General features: G+C 47.8%; 1 protein-coding gene across 2 annotated transcripts in view; it reads left to right on the forward strand.

Annotated features, from left to right (window-relative positions):
* Positions 1-352: 352 nt before the first annotated feature.
* Positions 353-17,889, forward strand: part of Extl3 (exostosin like glycosyltransferase 3) — a 95,741-nt gene continuing 78,204 nt past the window's right edge. For both annotated transcript variants that reach the window (XM_052732937.1, XM_052732934.1), the window contains exon 1: positions 353-440. The gene's annotated coding sequence lies outside the window, so the exon portion shown is untranslated. The remainder of the gene's footprint in view (positions 441-17,889) is intronic.

A 17,889-nucleotide genomic window follows, 5' to 3' on the forward strand; every position in this document is an offset into this window, starting at 1 on the left:
GCTGAGCCCCGCTGTCGCGCTCCAGGTGTTGTTACAGAAGTGCCCACCAGGGGTCAGCACAGACTCGGCGTTGGCCTGAAGTGTCCCACAATGCACCGGGCTTCGGGCACGCTAGGCGGACCTGCCAGACTGCCCATGCGCCTGTGCGGCAGAGCCTCAAGCGGTGGGGCGGGGCATCCCCATCGGGGGGCGCGGCCTGGACGTTTGGGCAGGGTCTGGTTCTATAGGGCGTGGTCTTTAGAGTTAGAGGGCGTGGCTAGTTTACGAGGTGGGGCGTAACTGGGGGCGGGGCCTGATCTGCGGGGCGGGTTTAGCTGATAAAGGCGTGGTCTGGATGGCAGGGGAATGGTCTGGCCGTCGGGGGCGGGGCCGGGACGAAGTGCTCTGCCTCCGTGGTGGTCCGCTGGTGTTGCAGACCCTGCTGCCGGTGCTGTGGCGAGGTAGGAGCTCCGGAGGCTCATCTCTCGAGGGAGGGAAGTCCTGGAGCAGTGCGGGCGTGGCCGCGGGCTTTGCCCGCAGAAACGCTTTGCCTGGATCCCCTGCACTGCATTTCCAAGGGTTCCGGACACGCACTAGGGGGCATCTGGAGCCTGGTGTGGTGGTTTGTGCAACTCCCGTGGGAATCGATGCGACTTTGGGCGCGGGCGACTGGTGGGAAGTTGGAATCGTGGATTCGCGCTCGCACGCAGTACAGGCTAGGGTGAGTGGCAGCTGCCACACGCGGGCCATCCTCTGAGGGGGCGCTGTCCCTTGGGCTGAGCCGGTGGGGTCCTGGTGTCCCCCTAGAAGCCCTAGACGCCACTTTAGACGCCCCCCGGGGCTGCTTGATGCCTCGTCCATCTCCTTAGTTATTAGCACTTTGCAAAAAGTAAGGTTCGGTAGCTAGAAAAGCACTGAGATGCCTGGCGGTTTGGGCTTGAGGGTATCTTCCCCACCAAGCCTGTTTCTGTTTCTCTAGAAGTTGAGTCCTTTCAGTCTCACTTCCTGTTACCTCGTTTCCTTGGCAATCATGTCACAACCTGAAGGCTTCAGGTCCAAAGCTAAGTGGAGTAACTCCGCCCACTTTTCAATGCCTGGCAAAGTTTTGTTCTCGGATCCCCATTCCCAATATAAAATAAATCATAGTTTAGTTTTTTCTTTTTAAATTTATTTTATGTCTGTGAGTGTTTGGCCTGCATGCTTGTATGTATACACATGTGTGCCAGGAGGCCAGAAGGGGTCATGGATCCTCAGAACTGGAGTTCTGGGTGACAGTGAGCCACCGTGTGTGTGCTGAGAACAGAACCCCGTCCTCTGTGAGAATAACGCATGCTCTTACCCACTGAGTCATCTCTCCAGCCTCATAAACCGTATTTTAAAGGCATGTTTCATCCCATGTCATATCCATTGTCATAAGCCAAATTTGATTTTCTTTTACTTGAACTCCAAGCAATTTCTCTTATTACTTAGTAATATTTATAATTAGGAAAACTACAGTAAAGAGATAATTCAGATGAACACAATTTAGCCCACAAATAAGCTGTTGGTGGGAGGCAGTGGATGGGAAATCAGGCAATCTTGGTTCTCAGACATTTCTGCCACCGAGAAGGTTGAAGTATGAAAATTATCTTTACCGTGTCTTCCAAACCTAAAATGCAAATAATGAGCACACATTCCTTTTTTAGTTGACAGACCTCTTGACTTGATAATGGAAATAAGAAAATTCTGTTTAAAAAATTATTGTTTTTGTTTTTTGTTTGTTTGTTTGTTTTGAGACAGGGTCCCTCTATGTAGTCGTGGCTGTCCAGGAACTCACTACATAGACCAGGTTGGCCTTGAACTCACAGAGATCTGCCTGCCGCTGCCTCCCAAATGCTGGGATTAAAGGGGTGTGTGTGTGTGTGTGTGTGTGTGTGTGTGTGTGTGTGTGTGTGTCCATGCCAAACTAAGAAAATTCCTTTAGCGGTTACTCAGTTATGTCTACTCAAGGGAAGGTGACTAATAACAGTTTGGCTTCTCTGTCATTGTAAAGCAGAGACTTGTCTTAATGGTTATCCTGAATGACTTCATTACATGGCGATGAGCCTGTTTTGTAAAACAGAACACCACCCTAGTTATTCAGACACAGATTCTGTCCAGTACAGCACATCACTGTGCTAGGGTGGGAAATGCAGAGATAATCGAAACCCTGGCTTCTGAAGCTGATCTAGGTGGATAAATCAACCCAGACAGCGTGTACTATAGCACATATTTGCCAGGGTGGATGGTGTAGCACATGTTTGCTATGGTGATGGACAGCATGGCACTACAGCTCTGCTCATGATGGCCAGGGCTTTGTCTCGTCTGTCTCCTTGTCAGCTATGAGGAAAAGAGCTCAGGAAAAGCCAGCACTTGAAATAAGTATTAAGGATGCCTCGGAGGGGAGGGGTCAATAAATAACAGAATCACAGAGGGCAAGAAGGAAATGTGAAAATCAGGAGAGATGAGCAGTATGATAGACATTATACTAGGTAATACAAGCCAGTCCCAAAGGATAAATAATGTGTGACCCTACTTGAACACAGACCTTAATGTAAATAGATAGAGATAAAGACAGAATGCTGATTGCCAGGAGCTCTGGGAAGAAGGAATACAGAGTTAGTGTCAAATGGATAAGGATTTGAGAAGATGAAGTCCTAGAAAAGCACGTTGATAGTTACACAACAAAGTGACCTTACCAAATGCCATAGAACTTCGTGCTTAAATTGCTTAATCCTAGGGCTGGGGGAATGGCGGCTCACTGGATAAGCATGAAAACCAGAGTTCAAATCCCCAGCACCCACTGAAAAAGCTATGTATGTGGCTATGTATATGTCTGTAACCCCAGGACTCTGGGTGGAGGTAGGGCAGACACAGGATTTCTGGGGCATGTTGGCTACCAGCCTAGCTCTAGATTCAGTGAGAGAGACTATTCCTTGAGGAAAAGTGATAGAGCAGGACGCCCAGCATCCTTCTCTGCTTCATACTTACCATGCACTCCTCTGAGCACATATTCACCATACACATGCATGCACAAGCGCATGTGCGTGCACACACACATGTATGTGGTTAATCCCCTTTTTACTGTTTCCTATCGACATGAAGAATCTCCTCCCACCAACCTCTGCCCACGAAGCCCAGAAACAGAACCAAGTAGCCATGCACACTTTGAATCCCAGCACTGGGAAGACAGATGGATGGATCTCTGTGAGTTCAAGGCCAGCCTGGTCTGCAGAGTAAGTTACAGGCTAGCCGAAAGCTACTTAGTGAAACCCTATTTTAAAAAAAAAAAAAAGTAATGCTAGCATTGTATATCTTATTGTATACAGAAAAAAATCCCATTGGCCACCATATTGTGGTCAGATTGCCAAGGTCTAGGAGCTTGTGACAAATCTGTGTGAGGAAGACAGAAAATGCAGCTCCCCCGCAAAAAGGTAAAAGGTGTTTCATAGAACCCAGCCCAAGAAAAGAACGCTGGGCAGTTCTTAGATGACAGATCACCAGAGCACAGGGCTCTGAGACAGCAGATGCAGCTAACGCTCTTTAACCCACTTTACAGCTGACAAGAGGGAAGTCCAGGGTTACCCGGTGATTGGCCCAGGGTCACACACTGCACAAGTCCAGGCAGAGTGAGAATGAGAAGTCAAAACCCATCCTCCGTGATAGCTTGATACCCATAAGGACTTAGCTCATGAAGCTGCTCCGTCCATCCGAGCAGGCACTTGACTTTCTTCTCTTACAACCTTGCAGCAGAAAATTCTAAAAATACAGTTATTAAGGAGACTTGGGTGCTTAGGACTGGGTGTGTCAGGCTGATGGGTCCATCTAGGTATCAAGGTGGTAAAATGAAGCCAGGCATGGTGATGCCTGCTTGTAATTCCAGCACTCGGGAGGTAGAAATGTAGAGGATCAGGAGTTCACGGCCAACGTCAGCTATAAAATGAGCTCAAGGTGATCCTGGCATAGATGAGAGACTCTGTCCTAAAACAACAAAAATGAAAAACAGAAGGTCACAAGTCTGTACAAGCAGCAAAAATGTGAAGCTGAAGAGCTGGGTCCGTGGTTAAGAGCACATAAAGACATGCTTGGTGCGTATGTCTTTAATTCCTGCATTTGGGAGGCAGAGGCAGGAGGATATCTCTGAATTTGAGGCCAGTCTGGTCTATATTTTGAGCTCTGGAACAGCCAGGATTACATTAGAGAGATCCTGTCTCAAAAAAAAAAAAAAAGTTTTGCTTATGCTCGGCTTCTTCTGGTTCGCATTTGCTGTGGTTTGAGTGTGTGGTCCCCAAGGGTTCACAGTGTGGGCTGTGGGGGTGATGGAGGTGGGCTGAGGAGGAGAGCTTCAGGTCATCCGTCACACTCCTGCTCTGAGGAGGGATTCCTGGGCTGTAGACAGACCAACAGTATTGGAATCAAGTCTTCTTGTGATTCAGATATTCCTGTGGCTGTTTCAGGATGGGTGGACCAATATAGACAGCTTTTGGGAAGTGCAGATGGCCGTGGCTGTTAGCTGTCTCCTCTGTGGCGTCTCCCGTGAGCTCTCATCTCCTCAACTGAATCTCTGGGTCCTCATACGGAAGGGCCTTATCTAGCATCGCTTGGTGTTTGCTCTTGAGAGGATTGTGACCTTATTTTATAGGCACAGATAAAGGAGAGGGTGTGTGTGTGTGTGTGTGTGTGTGTGTGTGGTGTGTTACAGAGGCCACAGGACAACCTTGGGTATCATTTCTCAGGAGCCACCCACCTTGTTTTTGAGGCAGGGTTTCTCACTAGGCTGAGGCTCTCCTGATTTCACTTTGAGGTTGGTTAAGGCACCTCAAAGAATCGCTTTGTTTCCACCTCCCCAATGCTGGGAGCACAAGCGCTTGCCACCACCCCTGGCTTTTATATGGGTTTTGGGGGATCCTTATGCTTGCAAGACAAACACTTTACTGACTCAGCCCTTCTTCCCAGCACCTTTTTTTAAAAAAAAAAAAAAACCATGTATAGGTGCATTATTTCCCTCTAGCCTACTGTCTTGTCTTGTCTTTTGTTTTAAAGATTTATTTATTTATTATGTATACAGAAGAGGGCGCCAGATCTCATTACAAATGGTTGTTAGCCACCATGTGGTTGCTGGAAATTGAACTCAGGACCTCTGGAAGAGCAGTCAGTGCTCTTAACCTCTGAGCCATCTCTCCAGCCCTGTCTTGTCTTTCTTTCCCTCTTTGCCAGGCTGGGCTCTAGCCCAGGCTAGTCTAGAACTTGCAATGTAGCTCAAGCTGTCCCTGAGCAGTACAGCAATCTTCAGCAAACTTCCTGCGTCAGTTTTGTGACAGGAGCCACCATAACCAGTCAGCCTACTGTCTGTTACCACCCACTCTGTCAGGTTATTTTGTGACGCCTTCCAGAGGCTCATCTCCATCAGCTTGGCAGCTTACTATGTAGAGTTGTGTCAACACACTGAACAGTCCCTCTTTCACACCATTAACGGGTTCAGACATGGACTTCTGGATGCTGTCCTTCCTATCATCCAGATCCTGGTAAAACTGAAATGGTTTCTGTTGCCCAAGGGGGGCTCAGGACTCACACCTGTTTTCTAGCTGCTGGCTCCGCCCACTCTCAGCCAAGGACCTACTGTGGCTTTAGAGATAAAGTCAAGGCTGTCAGAATAGCTCAGCTGCCGTGCCCCACCTTGATCAACTTTACACGTGCCCGTTCTGTTCCTGTCCCTTGCTGTGCCCAGCCCTTGAATTAGTGCCAAGCTTCCCGCTGCCTTCTCTGAAAGTAGGATCTCGCTATAGAGACTAAATCCTCTTGCCTCCATTTCCCAAGTGATAGAATTACACATGTGCCCTACCGGGGAGGGCCAGCCTTAAACTCAGGGCTCAGCCTGTGTTCTAGTCTTGCCCTCTAAGCTCCACATCTGTCTCACACTCCTATCCTACCATCAAAACCCACTCATCCAGCACCCTCTGCTCCACACACCAGCTTTTTGCTTTAGACTTGCCTGTATTCACCGACTCTCCTTCCATCCTCCGTCTCCCTTCTTCTTGCTCTGTTCCCATCATGCCACTGAAACTTCACTGGATCACCAATGGCGTCCTGGCTGCTCAACCCACAGCTGAGCATCTCTCAGGTGCCAGAGGCTGTTGGCCCAGGCTTCTCTCCTGCTTCGCCCCTTGGCCTCACGCTGTGCTGCTTGCCCCCAGGCTCCTCTCTTTGTGGCTGCTCCCCTGGGCCCCCCACTCGAGTTGCTCCCACCCTCCTGGAACTCTTTCGTTCTCAGTGACAGAGTGAACCACCAGCCACTCAAATGATCGGTCTCGGAAACCCCAGCCGAGGAAATGTGTTGATTTATGTCCCCCAAAATCCAGGGGTGGATCCAGCATACAGCCCCGGCCTGTCTCTGGGTGGTCTCCCTGTGTTCCCTGGGCAGCCTCCTCCCAAGAGGTAGCACTGCCACCAACATTTCTCTTCAGACCTCAGAACCCCAAGGAGTGATCCCAGCTTGACTTCCCAAGCGGGAAGTCTGAGGTGGTCCGATGCCTCTTCCCCACGGCTGCTTGCTCACCTTGTCCAGGTCTGCTACTCCCCCCGCCATGCCTCCTGGTGGTTCCCACTCAGTCTGGACACCTAGCCTGTCTACGCTTCACGTCGTGGTCAGGAATGTTTTTGGAAAATGCTCACCCTATCCCACTCTTCCCGTAAGCAAATCCCCATTATAGGAAGATGACTTCCGCTCATGTCCCAAGAGGCCCTGTCTGATGGGTGCTGTTTGTTCCTCAGGCTCCCCCTTCCCTTCCTCTCAGTTCCTTTAGCTCTGTGGAGATGCTAGGTGGGGCAACTCTCAGTTCTTCCCTCATAGTGCCCCTTCCCCCACATGCTACTAAAACTAGAGCTGGTCCTTTGAGCTCTGGGGTCAGAGGCAGCTTCCCCCAGGACAGCCTCTGCACTGGGTTCCTCTTAGGGGACTCTGCTTCTGGCCAGGCCTGTCAGCCCAACTGCTCCAGAGGCCGAGGCAGGGGGATTGCAAATTCAAGGTCTATCATCTTGGAAAACCATAAGACCTTGTCTTAAAATGTGAAAAAGAGCCGGGCGGTGGTGGCGCACGCCTTTAGTCCCAGCACTCGAGAGGCAGAGCCAGGCGGATCTCTGTGAGTTCGAGGCCAGCCTGGTCTCCAAAGCGAGTACCAGGAAAGGCGCAAAGCTACACAGAGAAACCCTGTCTCGAAAAACCAAAAAAAAAAAAAAAAAAAATGTGAAAAAGAGCCGGGCGGTGGTGGTGCACGCATATAATCCCAGCACTCGGGAGGCAGAGGCAGGCGGATCTCTGTCCAGCCTGGTCTACAGAGTGAGATCCAGGACAGGCACCAAAACTACACAGAGAAACCCTGTCTTGAAAAAACAAACAAACAAAAACAAAAACAAAAAAGTGAAAAGAAGCCTAGTGGTGGTGGCACATGCCTTTAATCTCAGCAGAGGCAATGTATCTCTGTGAGTTCGAGACCAGCCTGGTCTACAGAGCAAGTTCCAGGATAGCCAGGGCTACACAGAGAAACCCTGTCTCAAAAAACTTAAAAAAAAAGTGAAAAGAGAGCTGGGAGTCTAATGTTCATGTATCTCAGTGGTAGAGTGCTCTCCTGGCATGTCTGAGGACTTGGATTCAATATGAAATCTCTCTGTCTCTGTCTCTGTCTGTCTCTGTGTCTCTGTCTCTCTGTGTCTCTGTCTCTCTCTCTCTCTGTCTCTCTCTCTGTCTCTCTGTCTCTCTCTCTCTCTCTGTCTCTCTCTCTCTCTCTCTCTGTCTCTCTCTCTCTCTCTCTCTCTCTGCGACAAAACACCATGACCAAGGCATTTACAGGAGAGTTTATTTGGGCTTCAAGTTCCAGAGGGCCATGACAGGGAAGTGTGGCAGCAAGCAACAGCCATGTCGGGAAGAGCAGGGAGCCAAGAGCTTAAATCTTCAAATGCGAGCACAAAGCAGAGAGAATGAACTGCAAGGGGCTTGGCTCTTTTATCTCAAATCCCACCCCCAGGAACATCTGCACCAAGGTAGAACCTCCTAAACCTCCCCAAATAGTGCCACCGGTGGTCTGGGGAGCAAATGTTCAAATGCAGGAGACTATGGGGAACATTTCTCATTCAAACCAACCAACACACATACAGACAGAGACAGAGAGAGACAGAGGAGGGAGAAACAGGGAAGAGAAAGGGAGAGAGGCAAAGAAGTAAAGAGGTAAAGAGATGGGGGGATGAAGAGTAAAAGGGAGTGAGAGAGAGAAGTTTCTCATCTTTTCTTTTTTTTTTTCATTTTTCTTAAGAAATTTTCTACTCACTCTACATACCACCCACAGATCCCACCTCCTCCCATCTCCCAGCCCTCCCTCCCAAGCCACCCCACATCCCCACCTCCCCACATCCCACTTCCTTATCCAGAGGGACTGGACTAGGCCCTCTGGATACGGAAGTTTCTCATCTTAGCACTTACCACATGTCATTATCAGTGCTTGTTAAATCGTGCCTCAGTTGACTTTAAAGGGCTCTGCAGGCCTAAGCACCCTATGCCACCTCCCCACCCCCTTCCCTGGCTGAGCCTTGATTTTCAGCCTCCTCCCCGCCACCCCGTGTGAAGTTGTCCTTGGCCTGATATATAATATCAGTATAGCTCCTTGACATTCTTGGGGTGTGGTAGGTGCAGTGAAGGGAAGAAACTGGAGAGTCCCTCACTGGATACAGAAAATACTTCATTATCTCTGCAGGAACCGATGGGAGGTGAGTGACAGCTCTGCTTGGGGCGGGTCTTCCTATCGAGAGGCATTGCAGCTGCTCCTGCAGTCTGTAGAGAAGAGGTCCCCTCAGGGTGAGAGGGGAAGCCGTGCCAGCTGGAGAGGGCACTGGGTGGGAGTGGGGAGATGGTCCGGGGCATCCCTTGATGCTGACCGTGGTCCCTGTGAAGTGAAGCAAACAGTTGATACCTCCTGTATACGTGCCCGTGTCACATCATCTCCGCTCTCTGACTGTGAGACTTGGGACATGGCTGCCCATCTTTCCTCCTTCTGTGGCTCTGAACCAGCGCCAGCTGTCTGAAATGTTTGGGTTCACCAGAGGAGTGCTGAATTAAGTCCTGCTGGAGCTGACCAATTCTTACTAGGACATACTCCAAGTATGAAAAAAGAGAAAGAACGATATCATGTACACCACTTAGCTGGTTGGGTGGGTTTTTTGTTTGTTTTTAGTGCTGGGAACTAAGTATACAATCTGCAACTTCACGTGCGCTACACCAAGCATGCTCACCCTCCCCACTCACCCCACTTTTTTTTTTTTTTGAGACAGTCTCTCTATGTAGCCCTGGCTGTCCTATAACTCACTATGTAGACCAGGCTGGCCTCAAACTCAGATATCCACCGGCCTCTGCCTCTGTAGTGCTGGGATTAAAGGTGTGCACCACCATGCCTGGCTCCCACTTTTCTTTTTGAGACAGAATCTTGTTATGATCATGCTAGTCTTGAACTTGTTCCAAAGCACAGACTGATCTTAATCTCTAGACCTCTGGCTTCAGGCTCCTGAAGGTCAGTGGTATCAGATGTAGTAGCTTTCACACATCTTTGCATCTTGCCTTTTTAATAATAAAGACTTATTTATTTATTATGTATACAGTGTTCTGTCTGCACACAAGAAGAGGGTACCAGATCTCATTATGGATGGTTGTGAGCCACCATGTGGTTGCTGGGAATTGAACTCAGGACCTCTGGAAGAGCAGCCAGTGCTCTTAACCTCTGCATCTCTCCAGCCCCTGCATCTTACCTTTTCCATCTAGATCCCTTCAAAAAACAGCTGACATCCCCGAGTACCTCTCCCTTTCATTCTTGTCCCTCCATTTCTTCTAGAAGCCTCCACTATCCTGGACGAGGTATATTTCCTTACAGCACATGCTGTTGGTCACTCACACACGGGTATGCATGGGAAGTCAGCATGGTCTTGTACCCTTACCTTTTAGATGTCGAAGGTGTTTATCTAGGGCTCTAGTTACAGTGCATGCTGACAGGGCAGTATTCCTTTCCGTAACAGTGTGCCGGTGATGGGGCACAGTGCCATGCTCTGTACGGATCCAGTGATTGATCTAACTGGGGTGCTGAGAGAATGAAGAAAGGACAGAGACACGGACACAGGAAAACTGGGATAGGATGGTGTGGGTTCCCGTATGGAAAAACTGCAGCACCCCAGCAGCTCATCGTGTTTATTATATGCAGTTGAACAAGGAAGGCGGAGTTGTTATACCCAGCTGAACCAGGAGGCAGGCTCAACTAACCTGGGTAGGAGCAGTCTCTACAGAGGAGCAGGCTTCAGGCTGTGAACGTGGGCGAGGGAGAAAGCTATGGTGAATATTGTCTGCAGACGCTGTCCACATTTGCACTTGGACCTGAAGAAAGCTTCACCATCCCTCTGAGCCTCACCCAGGGAAGGCTTTGCCGATGCTGTGGGTCTGAGGCATTGCGGGTTTTGACATGGCTAGGCCCACATCAACAGTACACATCACTCAGGACTTGGTTCACTCAGGGCCACCTCTGCTGCCCACAGTGTGGGGCAGCTTTTGCTTCTGCTGACCTCAGTATGTTGTCTGGCTTTGGCCAGCTTTGCCCAATCCACGTGTGAAATGGTGTCTCCCGATTGTGTGTGCCTCGGTACAGTTTTTTCTCTTACCTTGATCTCGTGTGTGTGTGTGTGTGTGTGTGTGTGTGTGTGTGTGTGTGTGTACACACATGCCATAGTGCACATACGGAGGTCAGAGGACAACTTTTGGGAGCTGGTCAGTTTCTGCTCTCCTGCCATTTGGTTTCCAGGGATTGAACTCGGGTCGTCAAGCTTGGCGGCAGGCGCCTTTTCTCACTGAGCCAGCCCCACAGGTTCCACGATTGCCGTCTTTCCATGTGTGTTTTGCCTTTTGGTGTCTTCTCTTCGCTGGATTGTCTGTTTATCCCTTTTGTTGTGTCTATGTTGTGGCTGTTTGTTGTTTTTCTTAGTAGTTCCTTTGCCTTCTGGTACAGCCATAAACAATGGAGATACCCGTCTTCAGGCCTCTTTTTTTTTTTTTTTTCCTTATCGTTTTGTTTTGATATTTTATCTTATGTGTATGGGTGTTTTGTCTGCATGTATGTCTGTGCACCATGTGCATGCCTGGTGCCTGTGGGGGACAGAAGAGGGCATCAGATCCCCTAGAACTGGGGTTGCAGTTGGTTGTGGGCCACCATGTGGGTGCTGGGACTCAAGCCCAGGTCCTCTGGAAAAGCCACAAGTGCTGAACCCTCTCTCCAACCCTTGTTTTTTGTTTTGCGACGGAGCCTTGCTGGTCTAGAACTCCCTAAGTGGCCTATGCTGGCCTTGAACTTATGATTATGATCCTTCTCCCTCAAACCCCTCTTGTTGGGATTAAAGTTGTGAGTCACCAAACTCAGCTTCTTGCTTATCTTTTTACTTTATAATTTACTTCTTAAAATATAATATTTTATTCTTTGACAATTCATGCAGGTATACAGTATATTTTAATCATATTCAGTCTATTGTTCATTTGGATGAATAGATGAGTTCAAGTTTAATAACGACAACTATTTATTTTATAATCATGTGTTTGATTTATGTTCTTGAGTCTCGTTTTAAAATGTTTCCTCCATTACCAACCATATGTATATTATCCTTGCTATGGTTTCTTTCTTATTAAAATTTAAAGTTTTTATTTTTCACATGCTCAAAGTGAAAAATTCAGCACACACACTTTTTGAACTCCCCTCCTCCCTTAAATTTAAAATTTTATTTTGTGATTGATAGTATAGAACTATTACCTTGTTTCTTTTAAAAAAAATCATGGTAAATATAATGTAAAGTTGGCCATTTTCATCCCTGTGTAGGACTTGGAAGTATTGGTTGCGTTGGTGCTGGTTCTCAGGCATCACCTCTGTGATAAAGCTCCTTTCCCTGGCTGTCCTGGAACTCACTCTGTAGACCAGGCTGGCCTAGAACTCACCCAATTAGGACTCCTCTCTTGATAGGGTCATAATTTGATGAGCTATTTGGAAGTGATAAATTTAGTAGGTGCTGACTGTATCCACTCCTAAGAGAGAATGACTCTCGACCTCTGTGCCAGGTAACTGTTTTATGTCACAGCAAAGCTTTACAGGGAGAGCAGAGGCCTGTTGTGTGGTCTGGTTTTTTGTTTTTGTTTTTTTTTTTTTTAGGCTTAGAGAAAAAAACAGACCTTTGAGAGTCAAAGAGCATTAGACAGAAATGGATTTTCCAACCTCCTGTTATCTTGAATTTGTTTACTGACTTTTGGAAGGTTAGTACAGGGCCTCTGATATTAACAGCATGCACAAGTTGAGCACACCCAGTCCAAAGATTGACTCCAAAAATCTAAAACTTGAGCATTGACACAATTGTTGGAAAGTTTTGAATTTTGGAGCATTTTCAGATTAAGGATGTTTAGCCTATGAAAATACTCATAAATGTGAAAAACTCCAAATATGAAGCACTCTAATTATAAATTTGGATAAGAGATACTATGTGGAAAATAATCTTCATAAGTCTTTGAGGTAAATATTATGTCTTTTGTTTAAAAAAAATAAAAAAGATGGATTGACTAATTTTCTATGATTGCCCAGAGATAAGTGGTGGAGCATATTTTACTAATTTTGAAATACCATGTTTTTGTGTATGTGTGGTGTGCATGTGTGTATGCATGGTCACATGTGTGTAAATATGTGTCCAGGTGTGCATGCACATGTGTATTTGTGTTGGTGGAGGCTCAAAGTTGGGACTTTTCCTTGAACAAGCTCCACTTTCTTTAGTGAGACAGGGTCTCATGCTAAACCTAGACCTTGCCAATTCTTTTCAGTCTGTATAGCTAGCCAGCTTGCTCTGCGGGTCCCCCGTCTTCTTCACCTCCAGTGTGCCACCATACCCACATGGGTGCTGTGGATTCAAACTCTGGTCTTCACACTTGCACAACAAACACTTTACCCACTGAGCCATCTCCCCTCCTCTGTGTGTGTGGTCCTAGACACTGAATCCAGGCTCCTTTACACTTTCAGGCAAACACTGTATCACCAGGCTCCATCCCCAGCAATAATCATTCCTTTTCAATATGTACTTGCTTAATAAGGGCTAGGGTATCCTAATTCTCAACTCTAGTGTCTATAGGATGATCCAGCCTGGTCATGAGGGGGCCTGAACCAGGAGAGCAGTGGACCGGGAGCTCAAGACTGATTGGAGGGATGTTATGGATGCAGAAACGTAATGGGAGCTAGCTGCTGGTCACGTGGGTGGGAAGGAGCAGGTGGTGTCGGGATGAGTCAGGACATGGAAACTGTTCTGTCTTTTTATACACTACCTCTGTTCACTTCAGAGAAGCACTGGCCATGAAAGATACTTCTCTCTGAGGCATACTACACTGCTGCCATTTCTAATTTACCATCAGGGAGCGACTGGGAGGCTGGTGACACATCACAGTTGGGGTTTGCTAAGGTTGGGGGGGGGCTTCAGTTCTGAGTAGAGGGTGAGACCGAATGGGAGGTAAGTGCTTGCTCCCAAGAGACCCCTGGCAGAGGCCCTGTGCTGTCTCTTCAGCTTTGCTGAGGAAAACGTGCCTTCCAAAGAAGTCCGAAGTGTCACTTCATAGCGTTCCTTTTTATTTTGTGTGGTAGATCTATGCCTTAGTCTGCATTCCGCTGTTCTAATGGGATACCACAGAGTGGGTAGCTGCTAGAGGCTTATCGTGGTTCATAGCCGGGCTTGGCCATCAAGATTGGGTGTCTAACAATGTATGGTGAGAGCTTTGAATTGCTTCAACTCATGACAGGAAGTGGAAGGACGGGTGGTCCTGCCTGAAGACCGGCAGTGCGAGGTGGACAGGTAACCACCCACCCTCGTGGTAACTAAGCCAGCTTCAGCTTAAGAGCTCCTCTGGAAAGCATTCGTCCATTCCTGAGGGCTTCGCTCCCAGGACCCAAACACCTGCCACGAGGCCCCACATCCCAACACTGCTGCACTGGGGAATTAAAGCCTCAACACAGGAGTTCCAGAGGGACAAGTGATGTCCATTCATAGCAATTTCTGCTTGCTTGTGTGATACTGCTTTGGTCCAGCACTCTATATTCTGAGCGCCGTTCCCTCCCTCTGGCCATTTGATTCTGGCAGCAGCTGCTACAAAGCTTTTACATCCCACTGATCTGACCCGGGCCGACTGAAGATTCCTCTGAGGATTTTTAAACACAGGGCTAGCAAAAGCTTGAGGGATGACCATGGTAACTCTTGACCTCTTGGTGTCCGAATTTCCTGCCCCATGGAAGTGTCTTACAGTGAGAAGCATCAGCAAAGGACAAGGTCCTGGTTCCCAGGTTTTGTGGGGGATGGCGACAGTCGTCTTTTCCGAGGCTTTGTAGCTTAGCTGTTTTTTTGAGTTATGTCCTTGATACACACTCCTTCCCATCACCCGAGTTCCTCTCATGTACAGTCAAGAATTCTGACTGAAGCTGGGCAGGGTGTTAGCCATCATGCTACCTCCAATCTCGGGGTTCATGAGGGTTTTAGGATCGAGACCTTGGATGTGCCTAGGTCTGCTGTATTTTTCAATCACTGAGGAGTTTGATTTTTGCATCTAATTTTATTCATACAAACTTTGTGTTAAAGGGTAAGAGACTTTGCTACCTTCACATGCCCAAACCGACCCACTAATTTAAATATTCGCTTATTTTACCCATAATCATGAAGGACCGGGGGGGGGGGGTGTGGATGGTTTGAATATAGGGTGATTAAGCTGTGAAGATGAAGGACATCAGCATCACTTGGTTTAGAGAGTGGAGGGAGGAAGATGGCTTAGAGGGCAACTGAGTTTCAAACCCAGTGAGGAGAGGGCTGGCAGGAGGAGGAAGCTGCTAGCCTGAAAGCATCCCAGACACCTCAGTTACCAGCTGCACTTCCTCATCTTGTCAGTTCTACTCTGCCCTTCAGGTCAGCTGGTCACATTGGCCTACAGTCCATTGGTATCTTTGATATTATGGAGACTTAAAAAAAAAATTCATTTTTGTCCTTTGTGGATCTGGGAACTGAACCCAGGGCCTCATGCATGCAAGGGAAGTGGTCACCACTGCACTACCAGCCACCCCCCTGGGACACTCATGCTGCCCATCTGAGCTTTCTCTGCCCCACCCCTCTTTCTTTGGACTTTGGACATGAGTTCATGTCACTCAAGCTAGTCCTAGGTTCACTATATGGCTGAAGATGACCTTGAACAACTCCTGATCTTGCCTCCATCTCTCAAGTGCTGGGATCACAGGTGTGCACCCCCACACCTGGTTATGCAGTGCTGGGGCTCAAACCCAGGGCTCCACACATGCTAGGCAAGAATGCTGCCCACTGAACTACACCCCTACCCCCATCCTTCATCTTTTTCTTTTTTCTTTTTTTTTTTTTTTTTTTTTTTGGTTTTTCGAGACAGGGTTTCTCTGTGTAGCTTTGCGCCTTTCCTGGAACTCACTTGGTAGCCCAGGCTGGCCTCGAACTCACAGAGATCCGCCTGGCTCTGCCTCCCGAGTGCTGGGACTAAAGGCGTGCGCCACCACCGCCCGGCTTCTTTTTTCTTTTTAGACAGTCTCTCTATGTAGCCATAGCTGGCCTGGAACTCACTATATCGACCAGGCTGGCCTCCAACCTCCAACTCACAGAGATCCATTTGCCTCTGCCTCCTGAGTACTGGGATTAAAGGTGTGCACCACCACACATGGCCTCCTTCATCTTTAAAGGCTTCAGGTGACTTAAGAATCTTGGCGTGGCTCTGTCTTTAATGCATATGTCTTTGTTGTTTTCTTGTCTTACACTGTCCTTTTTTTTTTTTTTTTTTTGGTTTGTAAGGATGATCTATACTCATGAAAGCAATTGGAAAGCACATCAAAGTAATCCAGAGAAGCAGCCACCACCCATTACTCTCCAACCAGGAGCCAGCAGCATTGGCATGGCGCACATGTCTCCGTGGTATCTGTGAGGAGTGTTCTAAGCCTGGCCTGGCTGGCGGCCATCTATCCATCCCGGTCTCTTTGACCTCCCAGGCTTTGTTCCTCTGTTAATAACACTCACTTAATCGACCCTCCCTGCCCCTGTCTGTCCTACATAATAAGAACTCAAGCTGTCGAGGGTGGGGGATGGATTCTGGTAACTGGCCAGGAGAGCCGATCACAAGCATTGGGAAGTGGGGTGAGGGGTGAGGTTGGGGCGGGGTTGTTCCAGGAGCTCTGCAGCCTGGCTGAGGCAGATGCACCTGCAGGGAAGCCTGGCAGCTGGGCAGGGCTGAGGTACACAGGTTTGGTCCGGAAGCAACACACTTGCCATTCTCATAGGCCTGACATGGGCAAGTCCAGTAGCAGTCGGCTTCTTCCTCGGCACACCAGACCGCAGTAGGGGACGGCTTCCTCAGTCTCTTTTCCTTGTTCTGACTGAGCAGGCCTCTGTGCTTTACACAGCTGCCGTCCACTCTGTTTTCGCCCTCTGTCTGAGCTGGTTTTCTGTGCTCATAACCCTATACCACAGGCTGGGTGAGTTTTAAAGAAAGGAGGTCTTGTTTTGGCTACAGTTCTTGTCTAAGGTCAAGGAGCCACATCTGTTGAGCAGAATCCTCATTCTGTACAGTGCAGCCTACAAGCTAAAGACAGAGACATGGGAGAGACCAAGCCATGTTGGCATTTGTAAAAGACTTTCTTTCTTAAAAAAAAATTATTTTTATTATTTTAAATTATGTGTAGTTATATGGGTGGGTATATGCATGTGTATATGTGTGTATAAGGCCAGAGGCATCAGATCCCCCTGGAACTGGATTTACAGGCTGTTGTTCACCATCTGACATGAATGCTAGGTTCTGGGACTCAACTTGGGTCCTCTTCAAGAGCAGTAATTGCTCTTAAGCACTGAGCCATCCCTCCAGTCCCACAGACCCACTTTCAAGATCGCCTGTTAGCCCATTAGTAAGGAGAATGTATTAATCCATTCATGAGGGCAGGCCCTAATCACCTAGTTCTACCTCGTATAGCTCATAATGGGTATTGAATTTCAACTTGAGTTTCCAAGAGGATAAGCCATATTCAAACCATAGCACATTCTTTCCACCCTCTCCAGTAGCCAGGGCATTCACATACCTTATAAATATTAAAAACATATGCAAATAGTTTACGTTCTTGGTTTTTCCCTCCTTGCAAATAAATAAAGCATCACCTATATATTTCTGTACCTTGCTGGGCCTTTTTGGTCATATAGGATGTCTTGGAGACTTTTAAAATACCTGTACATGAAAACTTCCTCATGCATGTTTGTACCTTCAGAGTCTTATGTGGTATGTGTGTGACGAGATGTAGTTAGCCAGTCCCCCAGTCAAAGGCATTTGAATTCTTCTACCTTTCATTATTCTGAGGAATACTACAATGAATCAATTTAGATATGTGCTCTTTCTTTCTTTCTTTTTTTTTTTTTTTTTTTTTTTTTTCTTTCCGGAGCTGAGGATCGAACCCAGGGCCTTGTGCTTGCTAGGATACTTAAGTAGTATAACTTTAGGATAAACTCCCTGAAGTCAAGTTGGGGTCAAAGGTGATTCTCCACTTTGATTCTGATCCCGGAAACCAGGTTCCTTTCACAGAGGGGCGTGAATCTACAATCAAGCTACACATCTATTAGGATAAGAGTGTGTGTTTCTCCCGAATGGCTCTATATTGTCATTTTGACTCATCTATTGTCCACCCAATTAGAGGGCAGATGTGCGGAAAATAAGGACCAAGATAGAGATCTTCCTGCTGGTGAATCCTCTGCATTCACAAACCACGACGCCACACCCTAGGAGCACAATAAATGTTTTTTTCCAGTGTAAGTGGGAGACCG

The sequence above is a fragment of the Peromyscus californicus genome, unplaced genomic scaffold (assembly GCF_007827085.1).
Source record: "Peromyscus californicus insignis strain IS unplaced genomic scaffold, ASM782708v3 Scaffold_12__1_contigs__length_115047231, whole genome shotgun sequence".
Lineage (NCBI taxonomy): Eukaryota > Metazoa > Chordata > Mammalia > Rodentia > Cricetidae > Peromyscus > Peromyscus californicus.